Source organism: Pseudophryne corroboree, chromosome 3 (genome assembly GCF_028390025.1).
Source record: "Pseudophryne corroboree isolate aPseCor3 chromosome 3, aPseCor3.hap2, whole genome shotgun sequence".
In the NCBI taxonomy this organism is placed as follows: Eukaryota; Metazoa; Chordata; class Amphibia; order Anura; family Myobatrachidae; genus Pseudophryne; species Pseudophryne corroboree.
In genome coordinates, this window is record NC_086446.1 from 138954710 (window position 1) to 138970702 (window position 15993).

A 15993-nucleotide genomic window follows, 5' to 3' on the forward strand; every position below is an offset into this window, starting at 1 on the left:
GAAGAGCATATATGCTGGCGCATTCTCCATGATTGTGTCAGCTTATGTTTTGGTGCACTGCACTTTCCTCCACTAAGTTTTAGCCATTTTTGTTAAGCTCAAGTGTAGTTGCTTCTCGGCTTTTTGGCTGTGATCTTGTATCGTGGTTGAAGGGTCTGCTGGAGGGAGGGATTGTTTTCTTCATTGGCGAAAGACCAAAGATATTCCAGGATGGAAGGCTTGGGAACACTATCCGTTTTTCAGTTGTGGAAGAGCACAGAGGTCGGATTGGACTACATTCTATAGTAAAGGATACCTTTCTATTTATTGCCCCTCCCCTTATATGTGTCTGTGTTACAATAAAGCTTCGGTCTTGTGATTCCCTCACCCTCTTACACTCCACACACATAGCCTTATTAACTGTTGTATTATTGTATTGTTTAAATGTATAGTGCAGTTCATGATTTATAGTGTAGGCTGGCCTGTGCTGTAGTTCTTGAACTGTACTATACCGACAGCATTTGTATTGTGTTTTATCTGTGCTGCAACACAGTACTTATGTGTGTAATGTTTATGTATGTTTTTTTTGCTTCTTTATGTCAATAAAGACTGCTTTTTCAATCCAATATCTGAAAACAATCAATGTTTATCTTTGATGGCAATAGAAGTGGTATGATATTTGCTGCTTTTGAAAGGCAATATCTGATATGTCCCCTATCTGGGAACCATATATTAAATGGCTTTTCAGAAAAGGGAGATGGTAGAAGAGCTTTCAGTACTTGTAGGACCGATGCACATTTCCTATTCTAGCCTCCAAAAACAGATTCAGTTGCATTTTCCAGCGTGTTTTGGATGCGCCTTTGCAAATGTCTTACATCGACAAACTTATTCAGTACTATTTTGCAAATAGGGTTACATTGTTGCAACATTGTGTTCCCTAATTGCTTGATTTTTTTAAATGCAACAATTGATAAAGACACCTGATAACTGCTCTGTGGAGTCTTATTTTGTGTCTACTTTTTATCTACATTTAATTCTCTACCTCTAATCAAGGCATTTTTAAGTGCTGGGGGCTGCCAGGACGTGAGGCCTACCTGGACTTTAGATCTGAATTTGAATGTACTTGTGAACTAACTTAATTTCCTACTTCTAAATTAATTCCTAAATTCACTACTTACATGAATCCTGTAGTTGGGCATTTTGGGACTTCGATTGTGGGCATTGTTTTGTGTCCAGACCAGCAGCAGGTGGTGTGCATTTGCTGGAAAGGCATCGAAGACCTCCGATATGCTGCATCTCCTGATGTGTGTCTCCCTCAAGTGTCTGTCAGCAAATGCCTGCTAGACACCCCATTCCAAGCTGATTGTGACATCACGGTACATGCATCATAGAACAGGCATGCTAGAACATGGGTCTTCAACCTGCGACCCTCCAGCTGCTGTGGAACTACACTTCCCAGCATGCCCTGCCTCAGTTTTAGCATACCTTAATAGCAAAACTGTGGCAGGGCATGCTGGGATGTGTAGTTTCACAGCAGCTGGAGGGCCACAGGATGAAGACCCATGTGCTAAAGCCAAGCCGCAGGTACATTGAATGCTAGCAAGCTGAATATTTAAATCCTTTTATTCCGCAGTATTCCAATGTGGAAGATTCCATGGAACCAGAGATACTTCCATTGAGAAGGACATGCTGCCTGGATGACTACACTGTGCAAATTAAATCACGGAGCCAGTTGGCTTGTGGGTGGCTCTGGTCACTGGGTGGTTGGGTGGGTGGTGTGTCGGAGGTGGAGCACATGCAAATGATTGTGTATCATCCAGCTAGTGAGAGAGAAAACTCATGCAGGAGTGTGCCTGCTTGTCAGTGGGTTATGCACCTTTCCAGACGTCAAATCTACATGGAGCAGCTGGAGAGGACAAGAGCAGGTTTGCAAAATATAGACAGAAGAGCTCTCCAGCCTAGTTTGATGTCTGTTTCCACTTCTCTTTTCTTGAGCCGCTCCCTTCTATGCCCTTGCGCACTATCCTGACTTCTCCCATCTGCTTACTTTGTGCCTTCCAACGCACAATGCGAACTACAGGTAGTGCTGCAGGGCCCACACCCTTTTACTTGCCATACAGAGCAGCTCTGGAGCTGTTACAGTGCCCAGCTTCTGCAAGAAATCAGCTTGAATGCTTCAGGGGCTGGGGCATAGCCAACATGAGCCCCGCACCGAAGGAGGGTGGAGGTGTTTAATGCGAACTATAGGTCATCCAAGCGCCGCAAAAGGCCGCCATGCCCTGCATGCCCCTTTTCTCTTTTAATATGCAGACGAGGGTTGAAGCCAACTTTGACCCACTGCTTGGATGACATCACCATATGCAAATCCATCTGCTGCAGGCCTTCCCCCAGGAATGCTTGCACTAGTTGTTGCATTTGGTTTGTTGTTTGGGGGTGCTTCAGTATTAGGCAGCCTTCTGCCCTCCCATGTTCATCTGAAAATATGTGTTCTCCCTGCAGTTGTTGTCCCCAGATGAGAGTTCCCTTGTGCTGCCTCAGTTGAATCTTCTTTACTTGACAGAGATGTGCCTGAGCATCGGCCCTCCCCAGCCCTATCCCAAATCATACTTATTTTGCATAGGAGATACCATGGTCATGAAGATTGTTCTCCCAGGGTGAGGTTCATTCATTGCATTCTGGGTATGCTGACCCCTGTGATTTCCCCAAATGTGGGAAACTTGACTGCATTATTTGTGGTAGTGGGGGACTGTGTTTGTGCTTTCCTCTGGTCAGCTCTGGTAAAAGTCAGATTTCTTTGTCTCAGATCTTCCTCTAGCCTTGTTCTTCTTTCGAGAGTTCCCTTGTGCTGCCTCAGTTGGATCTCCTTTACTTGACAGGGGGGTGCCCAAGCAGCGACCCTCCCCAGCTCTAGCCCAACTCCTACTTACCTGCCAGGTGAGATACTATGATCATGAAGGTGCTTCTCCCAGGGCAAGGCTCACCCATTGCACTCTGGGTGTGCTGCCCCTGTGATTTCCCCAAATGTGGGAAACTTGACTGCATAATTTGTGTTTCCACTGGTTGGCTTTCATATAATTCAGATCTCTTTGTCTCAGGTCTCTCTCCAGCCTAGTTTGCAGTCTGTTTCCACTTCTTTTTTTTTGAGCCCCTCCCTTCTATACCCTTGTGCACTATCCTGACTTCTCCTCCTGTCTGCTTACTTTGTGCCTTCCAACGTCAATGCAAACTACAGGTAGTGCTGCAGGGCCCACACCCTTTTACATGCTTTACAGAGCAGCTCTGGAGCTGTTACAGTGCCCAGCTGCTGCAAGAAATCAGCTTGAATGCTTCAGGGGCTGGGGCATAGCCAACATGAGCACCACACCGAAGGAGGGTGGAGGTGTTTAATGTGAATTAGGGGTCATCCAAGCGCCGCAAAAGGCCGCCATGCCCTGCACATCCCTTTTTTCTTTTCATATGCAGACGAGGGTTGAAGCCAACTTTGACCCACTGCTTGGATGACATCACCATATGCAAATCCATCTGCTGCAGGCCTTCCCCCAGGAATGCTTGCACTAGTTGTTGCATTTGGTTTGTTGTTTGGGGGTGCTTCAGTATTAGGCAGCCTTCTGCCCTCCCATGTTCATCTGAAAATATGTGTTCTCCCTGCAGTTGTTGTCCCCAGATGAGAGTTCCCTTGTGCTGCCTCAGTTGAATCTCCTTTACTTGACAGAGATGTGCCTGAGCAGCGGCCCTCCCCAGCTCTATCCCAAATCATACTTATTTTGCATAGGAGATACCATGGTCATGAAGATTGTTCTCCCAGATTGAGGTTCATTCATTGCATTCTGGGTATGCTGACCCCTGTGATTTCCCCAAATGTGGGAAACTTGACTGCATTATTTGTGGTAGTGGGGGACTGTGTTTGTGCTTTCCTCTGGTCAGCTCTGGTAAAAGTCAGATTTCTTTGTCTCAGATCTTCCTCTAGCCTTGTTCTTCTTTCGAGAGTTCCCTTGTGCTGCCTCAGTTGGATCTCCTTCACTTGACAGGGGGGTGCCCGAGCAGTGACCCTCCCCAGCTCTAGCCCAACTCCTACTTACCTGCCAGGTGAGATACTATGATCATGTAGGTGCTTCTCCCAGGGCAAGGCTCACCCATCGCACTCTGGGTGTGCTGCCCCTGTGATTTCCCAAAATGTGGGAAACTTGACTGCATAATTTGTGTTTCCCCTGGTCGGCTCTCGTATAATTCAGATGTCTTTGTCTCAGGTCTCTCTCCAGCCTAGTTTGCTGTCTGTTTCCACTTCTCTTTTCTTGAGCCGCTCCCTTCTATGCCCTTGCGCACTATCCTGACTTCTCCCGTCTGCTTACTTTGTGCCTTCCAACGCACAATGCGAACTACAGGTAGTGCTGCAGGGCCCACACCCTTTTACTTGCCTTACAGAGCAGCTCTGGAGCTGTTACAGTGCCCAGCTGCTGCAAGAAATCAGCTTGAATGCTTCAGGGGCTGGGGCATAGCCAACATGAGCCCCACACCGAAGGAGGGTGGAGGTGTTTAATGCGAACTAGGGGTCATCCAAGCGCCGCAAAAGGCCGCCATGCCCTGCACGCCCCTCTTCTCTATTCATATGCAGATGAGGGTTGAAGCCAACTTTGACCCACTGCTTGGATGACATCACCATATGCAAATCCATCTGCTGCAGGCCTTCCCCCAGGAATGCTTGCACTAGTTGTTGCATTTGGTTTGTTGTTTGGGGGTGCTTCAGTATTAGGCAGCCTTCTGCCCTCCCATGTTCATCTGAAAATATGTGTTCTCCCTGCAGTTGTTGTCCCCAGATGAGAGTTCCCTTGTGCTGCCTCAGTTGAATCTCCTTTACTTGACAGAGATGTGCCTGAGCAGCGGCCCTCCCCAGCTCTATCCCAAATTATACTTATTTTGCATAGGAGATACCATGGTCATGAAGATTGTTTTCCCAGGGTGAGGTTCATTCATTGCATTCTGGGTATGCTGACCCCTGTGATTTCCCCAAATGTGGGAAACTGGACTGCATTATTTGTGGTAGTGAGGGACTGTGTTTGTGCTTTCCTCTGGTCAGCTCTGGTAAAAGTCAGATTTCTTTGTCTCAGATCTTCCTCTAGCCTTGTTCTTCTTTCGAGAGTTCTCTTGTGCTGCCTCAGTTGGATCTCCTTCACTTGACAGGGGGGTGCCCGAGCAGCGACCCTCCCCAGCTCTAGCCCAACTCCTACTTACCTGCCAGGTGAGATACTATGATCATGAAGGTGCTTCTCCCAGGGCAAGGCTCACCCATTGCACTCTGGGTGTGCTACTCCTGCGGTTTCCCCAAATGTTGGACACTTGACTGCATAATTTGTGTTTCACCTGGTCGGCTCTCGTATAATTCAGATCTCTTTGTCTCAGGTCTCTCTCCAGCCTAATTTGCAGTCTGTTTCCACTTCTCTTTTCTTGAGTTGCTCCCTTCTATGCCCTTGCGCACTATCCTGACTTCTCCTGTCTGCTTACTTTGTGCCTTCCAACGCACAATGCAAACTACAGGTAGTGCTGCAGGGCCCACACCCTTTTACTTGCCTTACAGAGCAGCTTTGGAGCTGTTACAGTGCCCAGCTGCTGCAAGAAATCAGCTTGAATGCTTCAGGGGCTGGGGCATAGCCATCATGAGCCCCACACCGAGGGAGCAACTCGAAAGAAGAACAAGGCTAGAGGAAGATCTGAGACAAAGAAATCTGACTTTTACCAGAGCTGACCAGAGGAAAGCACAAACACAATCCCTCACTACCACAAATAATGCAGTCCAGTTTCCCACATTTGGGGAAATCACAGGGGTCAGCATACCCAGAATGCAATGAATGAACCTCACCCTGGGAAAACAATCTTCATGACCATGGTATCTCCTATGCAAAATAAGTATGATTTGGGATAGAGCTGGGGAGGGCCGCTGCTCAGGCACATCTCTGTCAAGTAAAGGAGATTCAACTGAGGCAGCACAAGGGAACTCTCATCTGGGGACAACAACTGCAGGGAGAACACATATTTTCAGTTGAACATGGGAGGGCAGAAGGCTGCCTAATACTGAAGCACCCCCAAACAACAAACCAAATGCAACAACTAGTGCAAGCATTCCTGGGGGAAGGCCTGCAGCAGATGGATTTGCATATGGTGATGTCATCCAAGCAGTGGGTCAAAGTTGGCTTCAACCCTCATCTGCATATGAATAGAGAAGAGGGGCGTGCAGGGCATGGCGGCCTTTTGCGGCGCTTGGATGACCCCTAGTTCGCATTAAACACCTCCACCCTCCTTCAGTGTAGGGCTCATGTTGGCTATGCCCCAGCCCCTGAAGCATTCAAGCTGATTTCTTGCAGCAGCTGGGCACTGTAACAGCTCCAGAGCTGCTCTGTAAGGCAAGTAAAAGGGTGTGGGCCCTGCAGCACTACCTGTAGTTCGCATTGTGCGTTGGAAGGCACAAAGTAAGCAGACGGGAGAAGTCAGGATAGTGCGCAAGGGCATAGAAGGGAGCGGCTCAAGAAAAGAGAAGTGGAAACAGACAGCAAACTAGGCTGGAGAGAGACCTGAGACAAAGACATCTGAATTATACGAGAGCCGACCAGGGGAAACACAAATTATGCAGTCAAGTTTCCCACATTTGGAGAAATCACAGGGGCAGCACACCCAGAGTGCGATGGGTGAGCCTTGCCCTGGGAGAAGCACCTACATGATCATAGTATCTCACCTGGCAGGTAAGTAGGAGTTGGGCTAGAGCTGGGGAGGGTCGCTGCTCGGGCACCCCCCTGTCAAGTGAAGGAGATCCAACTGAGGCAGCACAAGGGAACTCTCGAAAGAAGAACAAGGCTAGAGGAAGATCTGAGACAAAGAAATCTGACTTTTACCAGAGCTGACCAGAGGAAAGCACAAACACAGTCCCCCACTACCACAAATAATGCAGTCAAGTTTCCCACATTTGGGGAAATCACAGGGGTCAGCATACCCAGAATGCAATGAATGAACCTCAACCTGGGAGAACAATCTTCATGACCATGGTATCTCCTATGCAAAATAAGTATGATTTGGGATAGAGCTGGGGAGGGCCGCTGCTCAGGCACATCTCTGTCAAGTAAAGGAGATTCAACTGAGGCAGCACAAGGGAACTCTCATCTGGGGACAACAACTGCAGGGAGAACACATATTTTCAGATGAACATGGGAGGGCAGAAGGCTGCCTAATACTGAAGCACCCCCAAACAACAAACCAAATGCAACAACTAGTGCAAGCATTCCTGGGGGAAGGCCTGCAGCAGATGGATTTGCATATGGTGATGTCATCCAAGCAGTGGGTCAAAGTTGGCTTCAACCCTCGTCTGCATATGAAAAGAAAAAAGGGATGTGCAGGGCATGGCGGCCTTTTGCGGCGCTTGGATGACCCCTAATTCACATTAAACACCTCCACCCTCCTTCGGTGTGGGGCTCATGTTGGCTATGCCCCAGCCCCTGAAGCATTCAAGCTGATTTCTTGCAGCAGCTGGGCACTGTAACAGCTCCAGAGCTGCTCTGTAAAGCATGTAAAAGGGTGTGGGCCCTGCAGCACTACCTGTAGTTTGCATTGACGTTGGAAGGCACAAAGTAAGCAGACAGGAGAGGTCATAATAGTGCGCAAGGGCATAGAAGGGAGCGGCTCAAGAAAAGAGAAGTGGAAACAGACAGCAAACTAGGCTGGAGAGAGACCTGAGACAAAGAGATCTGAATTATACGAGAGCCGACCAGGGGAAACACAAATTATGCAGTCAAGTTTCCCACATTTGGGGAAATCGCAAGAGCAGCACACCCAGAGTGCAATGGGTGAGCCTTGCCCTGGGAGAACACCTTCATGATCATAGTATCTCACCTGGCAGGTAAGTAGGAGTTGGGCTAGAGCTGGGTAGGGTCGCTGCTCGGGCACTTCCCTGTCAAGTGAAGGAGATCCAACTGAGTCAGCACAAGGGAACTCTCGAAAGAAGAACAAGGCTAGAGGAAGATCTGAGACAAAGAAATCTGACTTTTACCAGAGCTGACCAGAGGAAAGCACAAACACAGTCCCCCACTACCACAAATAATGCAGTCAAGTTTCCCACATTTGGGGAAATCACAGGGGTCAGCATACCCAGAATGCAATGAATGAACCTCACCCTGGGATAACAGTCTTCATTACCATGATATCTCCTATGCAAAATAAGTATGATTTGGGATAGGGCTGGGGAGGGCCGCTGCTCAGGCACATCTCTGTCAAGTAAAGGAGATTCAACTGAGGCAGCACAAGGGAACTCTCATCTGGGGACAACAACTGCAGGGAGAACACATATTTTCAGATGAACATGGGAGGGCAGAAGGCTGCCTAATACTGAAGCACCCCCAAACAACAAACCAAATGCAACAACTAGTACAAGCATTCCTGGGGGAAGGTCTGCAGAAGATGGATTTGCATACAGTGATGTCATCCAAGCAGTGGGCCAAAGTTGGCTGGAACCCTCATCTGCATATGAAAAGAGAAAAGGGGTATGCAGGGAATGTATAACAAAGAATCTGTCTAGTTTTATCCACGTGTCGCGCAGTCTAAAACAAGGCTGCACAATAGCCCCCGCAACCAGGATAAGTGCCTCTCCAGAGCACCAGAAATGAATGAACAATAAACAAATTAGGCTGCGGGTACCAACAGGCGCCTAGTAACAGTGCATAAATGAATGCATAAAGTGCTTGCATGCAATAAAAAAACAAAACATACAACCCTTAAGGTCACCGTGAAAGTCCAGGTTCTTACTCCTCACTCCTCCTCCTCTCAATGTAGTAGCATGTAAAACAGAGGGGAGAGGGGAACCACATGTGCAATAAAGTTTTTTAATGACACATATCGGGGAACATGGACATAACACAATAAACAGGTAGGGTAAAAATGTGCAGAATGATTCTCCAAAATGTGACAGCCACAAAGAGATATGCAGAGCAATTACCAGAGGGTTTGAGAACCCAAAAAAGTTCTCAAACAAGTTCTTTTAAATCCCAAAACCGCCCGGGCTGGAGCTGGAAAGTCCTCTGGTTCTTAGAAGTGCAGACCACCGTAAATGCCAGTCACAGATGGAATACGCCGACGCGTTTCAACTCCTATTCCTGGAGTCTTTTTCGAGGCTGAATACTCACTGCACCACACATCCAGATTTAAATAGCAAATCACAGCCAGATTCCAAATTGATTCCACCTGGCGTCATGTTCGGAAACCGCCGGGTTACCATAGCAACCTGAACTCCCACTCCGTCACTTCCGCCTCCGGAGTCCTAGATCTTTTTCTCGTAGTCGCTAGGTCTAGCGATACGTCACTTCCGGTTACGTCGTCTTGGAGTCCGTTGTCATGACAACTTGCCGCACAACGCTCATCTCTCTTCAGTATACTTCTATTCCAATGTCCGTAATCAGAGATAAGCTGGCGTAGACTTCTTTACAGTCAATTAAAAGTGTTTAATTAATATATAAAATCCACCTTATATCTACTGGTTCCAATATTAAATAACTGATCAGACAAATAGTGGTTCTAGAATAAAAAGATAAATATGGTAAAGCAAAAAAAAAAATATACTAAAATGCATATATAAAATCAGATTAAAATAGCACCTACATGAACCACTTCAATTCAAAATCATTAGGCAGCACAAGGGAACTCTCATCTGGGGACAACAACTGCAGGGAGAACACATATTTTCAGATGAACATGGGAGGGCAGAAGGCTGCCTAATACTGAAGCACCCCCAAACAACAAACCAAATGCAACAACTAGTGCAAGCATTCCTGCGGGAAGGCCTGCAGCAGATGGATTTGCATATGGTGATGTCATCCAAGCAGTGGGTCAAAGTTGGCTTCAACCCTCGTCTGCATATGAAAAGAGAAAAGGGGCGTGCAGGGCATGGCGGCCTTTTGCGGCGCTTGGATGACCTATAGTTTGCATTAAACACCTCCACCCTCCTTCGGTGTGGGGCTCATGTTGGCTATGCCCCAGCCCCTGAAGCATTCAAGCTGATTTCTTGCAGAAGCTGGGCACTGTAACAGCTCCAGAGCTGCTCTGTATGGCAAGTAAAAGGGTGTGGGCCCTGCAGCACTACCTGTAATTCGCATTGTGCGTTGGAAGGCACAAAGTAAGCAGATGTGAGAAGTCAGGATAGTGCGCAAGGGCATAGAAGGGAGCGGCTCAAGAAAAGAGAAGTGGAAACAGACAGCAAACTAGGCTGGAGAGCTCTTCTGTCTATATTTTGCAAACCTGCTCTTGTCCTCTCCAGCTGCTCCATGTAGATTTGACGTCTGGAAAGGTGCATAACCCACTGACAAGCAGGCACACTCCTGCATGAGTTTTCTCTCTCACTAGCTGGATGATACACAATCATTTGCATGTGCTCCACCTCCGACACACCACCCACCCAACCACCCAGTGACCAGAGCCACCCACAAGCCAACTGGCTCCGTGATTTAATTTGCACAGTGTAGTCATCCAGGCAGCATGTCCTTCTCAATGGAAGGATCTCTGGTTCCATGGAATCTTCCACATTGGAATGCTGCGGAATAAAAAGGATTTAAATATTCAGCTTGCTAGCATTCAATGTACCTGCGGCTTGGCTTTAGCACATGGGTCTTCATCCTGTGGCCCTCCAGCTGCTGTGAAACTACACATCCCAGCATGCCCTGCCACAGTTTTGCTATTAAGGTATGCTAAAACTGAGGCAGGGCATGCTGGGATGTGTAGTTCCACAGCAGCTGGAGGGTCGCAGGTTGAAGACCCATGTTCTAGCATGCCTGTTCTATGATGCATGTACCGTGATGTCACAATCAGCTTGGAATGGGGTGTCTAGCAGGCATTTGCTGACAGCCACTTGAGGGAGACACACATCAGGAGATGCAGCATATCGGAGGTCTTCGATGCCTTTCCAGCAAATGCACACCACCTGCTGCTGGTCTGGAGACAAAACAATGCCCACAATCGAAGTCCCAAAATGCCCAACTACAGGATTCATGTAAGTAGTGAATTTAGGAATGAATTTAGAAGTAGGAAATTAAGTTAGTTCACAAGTACATTCAAATTCAGATCTAAAGTCTAGGTAGGCCTCACGTCCTGGCAGCCCCCAGCACTTAAAAATGCCTTGATTAGAGGTAGAGAATTCAATGTAGATAAAAAGTAGACACAAAATAAGACTCCACAGAGCAGTTATCAGGTGTCTTTATCAATTGTTGCATTTAAAAAATCAAGCAATTAGGGAACACAATGTTGCAACAATGTAACCCTATTTGCAAAATAGTACTGAATAAGTTTGTCGATGTAAGACATTTGCAAAGGCGCATCCAAAACACGCTGGAAAATGCAACTGAATCTGTTTTTGGAGGCTAGAATAGGAAATGTGCATCGGTCCTACAAGTACTGAAAGCTCTTCTACCATCTCCCTTTTCTGAAAAGCCATTTAATATATGGTTCCCAGATAGGGGACATATCAGATATTGCCTTTCAAAAGCAGCAAATATCATACCACTTCTATTGCCATCAAAGATAAACATTGATTGTTTTCAGATATTGGATTGAAAAAGCAGTCTTTATTGACATAAAGAAGCAAAAAAACATACATAAACATTACACACATAAGTACTGTGTTGCAGCACAGATAAAACACAATACAAATGCTGTCGGTATAGTACAGTTCAAGAACTACAGCACAGGCCAGCCTACACTATAAATCATGAACTGCACTATACATTTAAACTATACAATAATACAACAGTTAATAAGGCTATGTGTGTGGAGTGTAAGAGGGTGAGGGAATCACAAGACCGAAGCTTTATTGTAACACAGACACATATAAGGGGAGGGGCAATAAATAGAAAGGTATCCTTTACTATAGAATGTAGTCTAATCCGACCTCTGTGCTCTTCCACAACTGAAAAACGGATAGCCTTCCATCCTGGAATATCTTTGGTTTTTCGCCAATGAAGAAAACAATCCCTCCCTCCAGCAGACCCTTCAACCACGATACAAGATCACAGCCAAAAGGCCGAGAAGCAACTACACTTGAGCTTAACAAAAATGGCTAAAACTTAGTGGAGGAAAGTGCAGTGCACCAAAACATAAGCTGACACAATCATGGAGAATGTGCCAGCATATATGCTCTTCTATCTATATTTTGCAAACCTGCTCTTGTCCCCTCCAGCTGCTCTATGTAGATTTGACGTCTGGCAAGGTGCATAACCCACTGACAAGCAGGCACACTCCTGCATGAGTTTTCTCTCTCACTAGCTGGATGATACACAATCATTTGCATGTGCTCCACCTCCGACACACCACCCACCCAACCACCCAGTCACCAGAGCCACCCACAAACCAACTGGCTCCGTGATTTAATTTGCACAGTGTAGTCATCCAGGCAGCATGTCCTTCTCAATGGAAGGATCTCTGGTTCCATGGAATCTTCCACATTGGAATGCTGCGGAACAAAAAGGATTTAAATATTCAGCTTGCTAGCATTCAATGTACCTGCGGCTTGGCTCTAGCACATGGGTCTTCATCCTGTGGCCCTCCAGCTGCTGTGAAACTACACATCCCAGCATGCCCTGCCACAGTTTTGCTATTAAGGTATGCTAAAACTGAGGCAGGGCATGCTGGGATGTGTAGTTCCACAGCAGCTGGAGGGTCGCAGGTTGAAGACCCATGTTCTAGCATGCCTGTTCTATGATGCATGTACCGTGATGTCACAATCAGCTTGGAATGGGGTGTCTAGCAGGCATTTGCTGACAGCCACTTGAGGGAGACACACATCAGGAGATGCAGCATATCGGAGGTCTTCGATGCCTTTCCAGCAAATGCACACCACCTGCTGCTGGTCTGGACACAAAACAATGCCCACAATCGAAGTCCCAAAATGCCCAACTACAGGATTCATGTAAGTAGTGAATTTAGGAATGAATTTAGAAGTAGGAAATTAAGTTAGTTCACAAGTACATTCAAATTCAGATCTAAAGTCTAGGTAGGCCTCACGTCCTGGCAGCCCCCAGCATTTAAAAATGCCTTGATTAAATGTAGATAAGAAGTAGACACAAAATAAGACTCCACAGAGCAATTATCAGGTGTCTTTATCAATTGTTGCATTTAAAAAAATCAAGCAATTAGGGAACACAATGTTGCGACAATGTAACCCTATTTGCAAAATAGTACTAAATAAGTTTGTCGATGTAAGACATTTGCAAAGGCGCAAACAAAACACGCTGGAAAATGCAACTGAATCTGTTTTTGGAGGTTAGAATAGATGCATGATCAAGTAGCTCAATGGGTAGGGTATTTGATTAGAATTCAACAGGTTATAGGTTTGAATCCTGGGTATGATAGTTTGAGGTGTTATTTAATAAAGTATGTTTATATATTAGTCACACATGGCTTACTTGTACAAATGGCATGTCACCAGTTAGTGCTGACTGCTGATATGCCATTTGCACAAACACGCCATGTGTGACTGTATATGCATTTAAGGAGGGCACCCCGGCAATACCACAAACCATTGAGTGTCAAGTATACTAGATATATCTTCATATCTCATGTGCTTTCTCTGAGACCAATCTTGTTATGCCCCTTCCCCACAAGGCATGCGCCTTTTGTCCATATTGCAAAAATGGGGAGGGGGGGGGGGGCATATAATTATCTGTCACAGGGCACCAAAAAGTCTAGTTATGGCTCTGGTATGCATTATGTAATCTGGCAGACCATATCTCCAACACTGGCTGGTTGGAATAGAAATCCGGTTATCTATGTGAGCAAATGACCATCAACGATTTACTCTCAAACACTAGAAAATGGACAAAAATGGTCCCCTAAACAAATTGGTTAAATTTTGGGTTTAACCAATTTGTGTAATGACCATTTTTGACCACTTTTCTAGTGTTTGGGAGCAAATGGTTAATTGACATTTGCTCCTATACATTACCAGATTTTCATTCCATCCATCCAGACTGGATAGATAGCCTGACAGATAATTGTGTAGTGTACGCCCAGGATAACTGTCAGTTGTGCTTTCTTTTATGACGGCACATAAATGGGTGGGCAGATCCAGAGCAAGCACTGCTCACTCATGCATAGTTGTCAACTGATGTGAAGTTCCAGGGGGCAATCTCAGTTATAAAGAAAAGTATCTGGAAATTGTCCCTAGTTTAAAAAAAAAATAAAAAAAAATTGATCAACTCCATTTATTTAGTATGATATCCCAGGTGATAGGATGCCGGCAGTCAGAACAACATACTTTATTAAATAACACATCTCAAACTACCATACCCAGGATTCAAACCTATAACCTGTTGAATTCTAATCAAACACCCTACCTATTGAGCTATTTGATCCTGCATAAAAATTGTGAACATTATATGAAGCTATTGGTACTTTGAAAAAAAAAGTATCAGCATTACAACGCAGGAGATCCATGCAGTTTGCAGCCACACACTACATGTATCTGCTCAGCCACAATGCTGATTATTTCTTCACAAAGTACAAGGTGAGCTCCAAACAGAATTCTCTAGCTTAGAATTATGCCAAACCTAGAAGTCGGGCCCCCCACCCTGGGATCCCCCAGAGGGAGGCCTGCACCGTCATGCGGCAGGCTTGTCCGTTTTGGAAGCAGGCTGATGGGCAGCCCAGGCTTGCTTCAGTCTGGGCTTGGCAGGTCTGGAAGCATGAGCTTGCTTTGGGTATGCCTGACCTTGGGTACGCTTTACCTTGAGGATGAAAGGGCCAAGGGAAAGTACTTTTAGCCTTCTGCGTGGTAGGAGTCATACTAGGTAGGCAAGCTGTTTTAGCAGTAGCCAGATCAGCTACAATCTTATTGAGGTCTTCTCCAAAGAGAGTGTCTCCCTTGAAAGGAAGCACCTCCAGGGTTTTCTTGGAATCCATATCCACCGACCAGGATCTCAACCAGCTGTATAAAGTATTACCTTGGAACTGGCTCTCCACTCCCCATTATCTGGTTATCATGGCTTCCTCCGCCAGTGTCCAGACTCGCTTGCTGAAGCTCGGCCACTTCTTCCTAGCAGCAGGCTCCTGGATCACTGGGCAGCAGAGGTGCTTGGGAGCCGGAAGGGGGCGGAGCAATCAGGCAGGCAGTTGCAGTGCTGCCCAGCTATCTGTGGTGTGAGAAGAAGCAGGGGCACCCCACCGCTGGCAGTGCTGCAGCTAGCGGTGGTGGCAGCGGCGAGGCTGCTGGGCTGGGTCTTGAAAAAGGTGGAAAGAAGGGTGTTACGGCATGGAATGTACAAACTGCGAGACCCTGCTGGTAGCGCCTTTGTCTATTTAGTAGGAAGGGCACGTAACAGCCGGAGGGCAATGGAGGAAGCCCCTTTAGGGCTGGAGCCCGGCGGCAACTGACTCCGTTGTCTCTGGCAGTTCCGCCCCTGGACTAGAGGAATGGTCAAGAACATGGCAACATTTAATGCCAAAAAATGCAAAATCATACACGTCTCAAAAATACAAAGGCTAACTATAATATTAAGGGCATTATAATGGCAAGAGGAAAGCTATCTAAGTATTACTATTTCAGGTGAGCAATGTAACAAAGCAATAGGAAAGGCAAGTCAGATGCTTGTTTGCATAGGTAAAGAACCAGTAGCAGAAAAAAGTAATACAGGTTGAGTATCCCATATCCAAATATTCCGAAATACGGAATATTCCGAAATACGGACTTTTTTGAGTGAGACTGAGATAGTGAAACCTTTGTTTTTTGATGGCTCAGTGTACACAAACTTTGTTTAATACTCAAAGTTATTAAAAATATTGTATTAAATGAACTTCAGACTGTGTGTATAAGGTGTATATGACACATAAATGAATTCTGTGAATGTACACACACTTTGTTTAATGCACAAAGTTATAAAAAATATTGGCTAAAATGACCTTCAGGCTGTGTGTATATGGTATATATGAAACATAAATGCATTCTGTGCTTAGATTTAGGTCCCATCACCATAATATCTCGTTATGGTATGCAATTATTCC

The 15993-nt window shown here is 46.1% G+C and overlaps 11 non-coding genes across 11 annotated transcripts; 6 read left to right on the plus strand and 5 right to left on the minus strand.

The window, feature by feature from the left end:
* The first annotated feature begins 2582 nt into the window (after positions 1 to 2582).
* Positions 2583 to 2746, plus strand: LOC134898812 (U1 spliceosomal RNA). The gene has a single exon (XR_010172502.1). It is a non-coding gene; the product is annotated as a U1 spliceosomal RNA (small nuclear RNA).
* Positions 2747 to 2898: 152 nt separating this feature from the next.
* On the plus strand, positions 2899 to 3061 carry LOC134899315 (U1 spliceosomal RNA). The gene has a single exon (XR_010172995.1). It is a non-coding gene; the product is annotated as a U1 spliceosomal RNA (small nuclear RNA).
* Positions 3062 to 3734: 673 nt separating this feature from the next.
* LOC134899043 (U1 spliceosomal RNA) lies at positions 3735 to 3898 on the plus strand. Its single transcript, XR_010172729.1, has one exon. It is a non-coding gene; the product is annotated as a U1 spliceosomal RNA (small nuclear RNA).
* A 152-nt stretch (positions 3899 to 4050) lies between these two features.
* LOC134899577 (U1 spliceosomal RNA) lies at positions 4051 to 4213 on the plus strand. The gene has a single exon (XR_010173231.1). It is a non-coding gene; the product is annotated as a U1 spliceosomal RNA (small nuclear RNA).
* A 671-nt stretch (positions 4214 to 4884) lies between these two features.
* LOC134898968 (U1 spliceosomal RNA) lies at positions 4885 to 5048 on the plus strand. Its single transcript, XR_010172656.1, has one exon. It is a non-coding gene; the product is annotated as a U1 spliceosomal RNA (small nuclear RNA).
* Positions 5049 to 5200: 152 nt separating this feature from the next.
* On the plus strand, positions 5201 to 5363 carry LOC134899536 (U1 spliceosomal RNA). Its single transcript, XR_010173208.1, has one exon. It is a non-coding gene; the product is annotated as a U1 spliceosomal RNA (small nuclear RNA).
* Positions 5364 to 5720: 357 nt separating this feature from the next.
* Positions 5721 to 5884, minus strand: LOC134898992 (U1 spliceosomal RNA). Its single transcript, XR_010172680.1, has one exon. It is a non-coding gene; the product is annotated as a U1 spliceosomal RNA (small nuclear RNA).
* Positions 5885 to 6555: 671 nt separating this feature from the next.
* LOC134899595 (U1 spliceosomal RNA) lies at positions 6556 to 6718 on the minus strand. Its single transcript, XR_010173248.1, has one exon. It is a non-coding gene; the product is annotated as a U1 spliceosomal RNA (small nuclear RNA).
* A 152-nt stretch (positions 6719 to 6870) lies between these two features.
* LOC134898925 (U1 spliceosomal RNA) lies at positions 6871 to 7034 on the minus strand. The gene has a single exon (XR_010172614.1). It is a non-coding gene; the product is annotated as a U1 spliceosomal RNA (small nuclear RNA).
* Positions 7035 to 7704: 670 nt separating this feature from the next.
* LOC134899388 (U1 spliceosomal RNA) lies at positions 7705 to 7866 on the minus strand. The gene has a single exon (XR_010173064.1). It is a non-coding gene; the product is annotated as a U1 spliceosomal RNA (small nuclear RNA).
* Positions 7867 to 8018: 152 nt separating this feature from the next.
* Positions 8019 to 8182, minus strand: LOC134899113 (U1 spliceosomal RNA). Its single transcript, XR_010172796.1, has one exon. It is a non-coding gene; the product is annotated as a U1 spliceosomal RNA (small nuclear RNA).
* Between the last annotated feature and the right edge of the window lie 7811 nt (positions 8183 to 15993).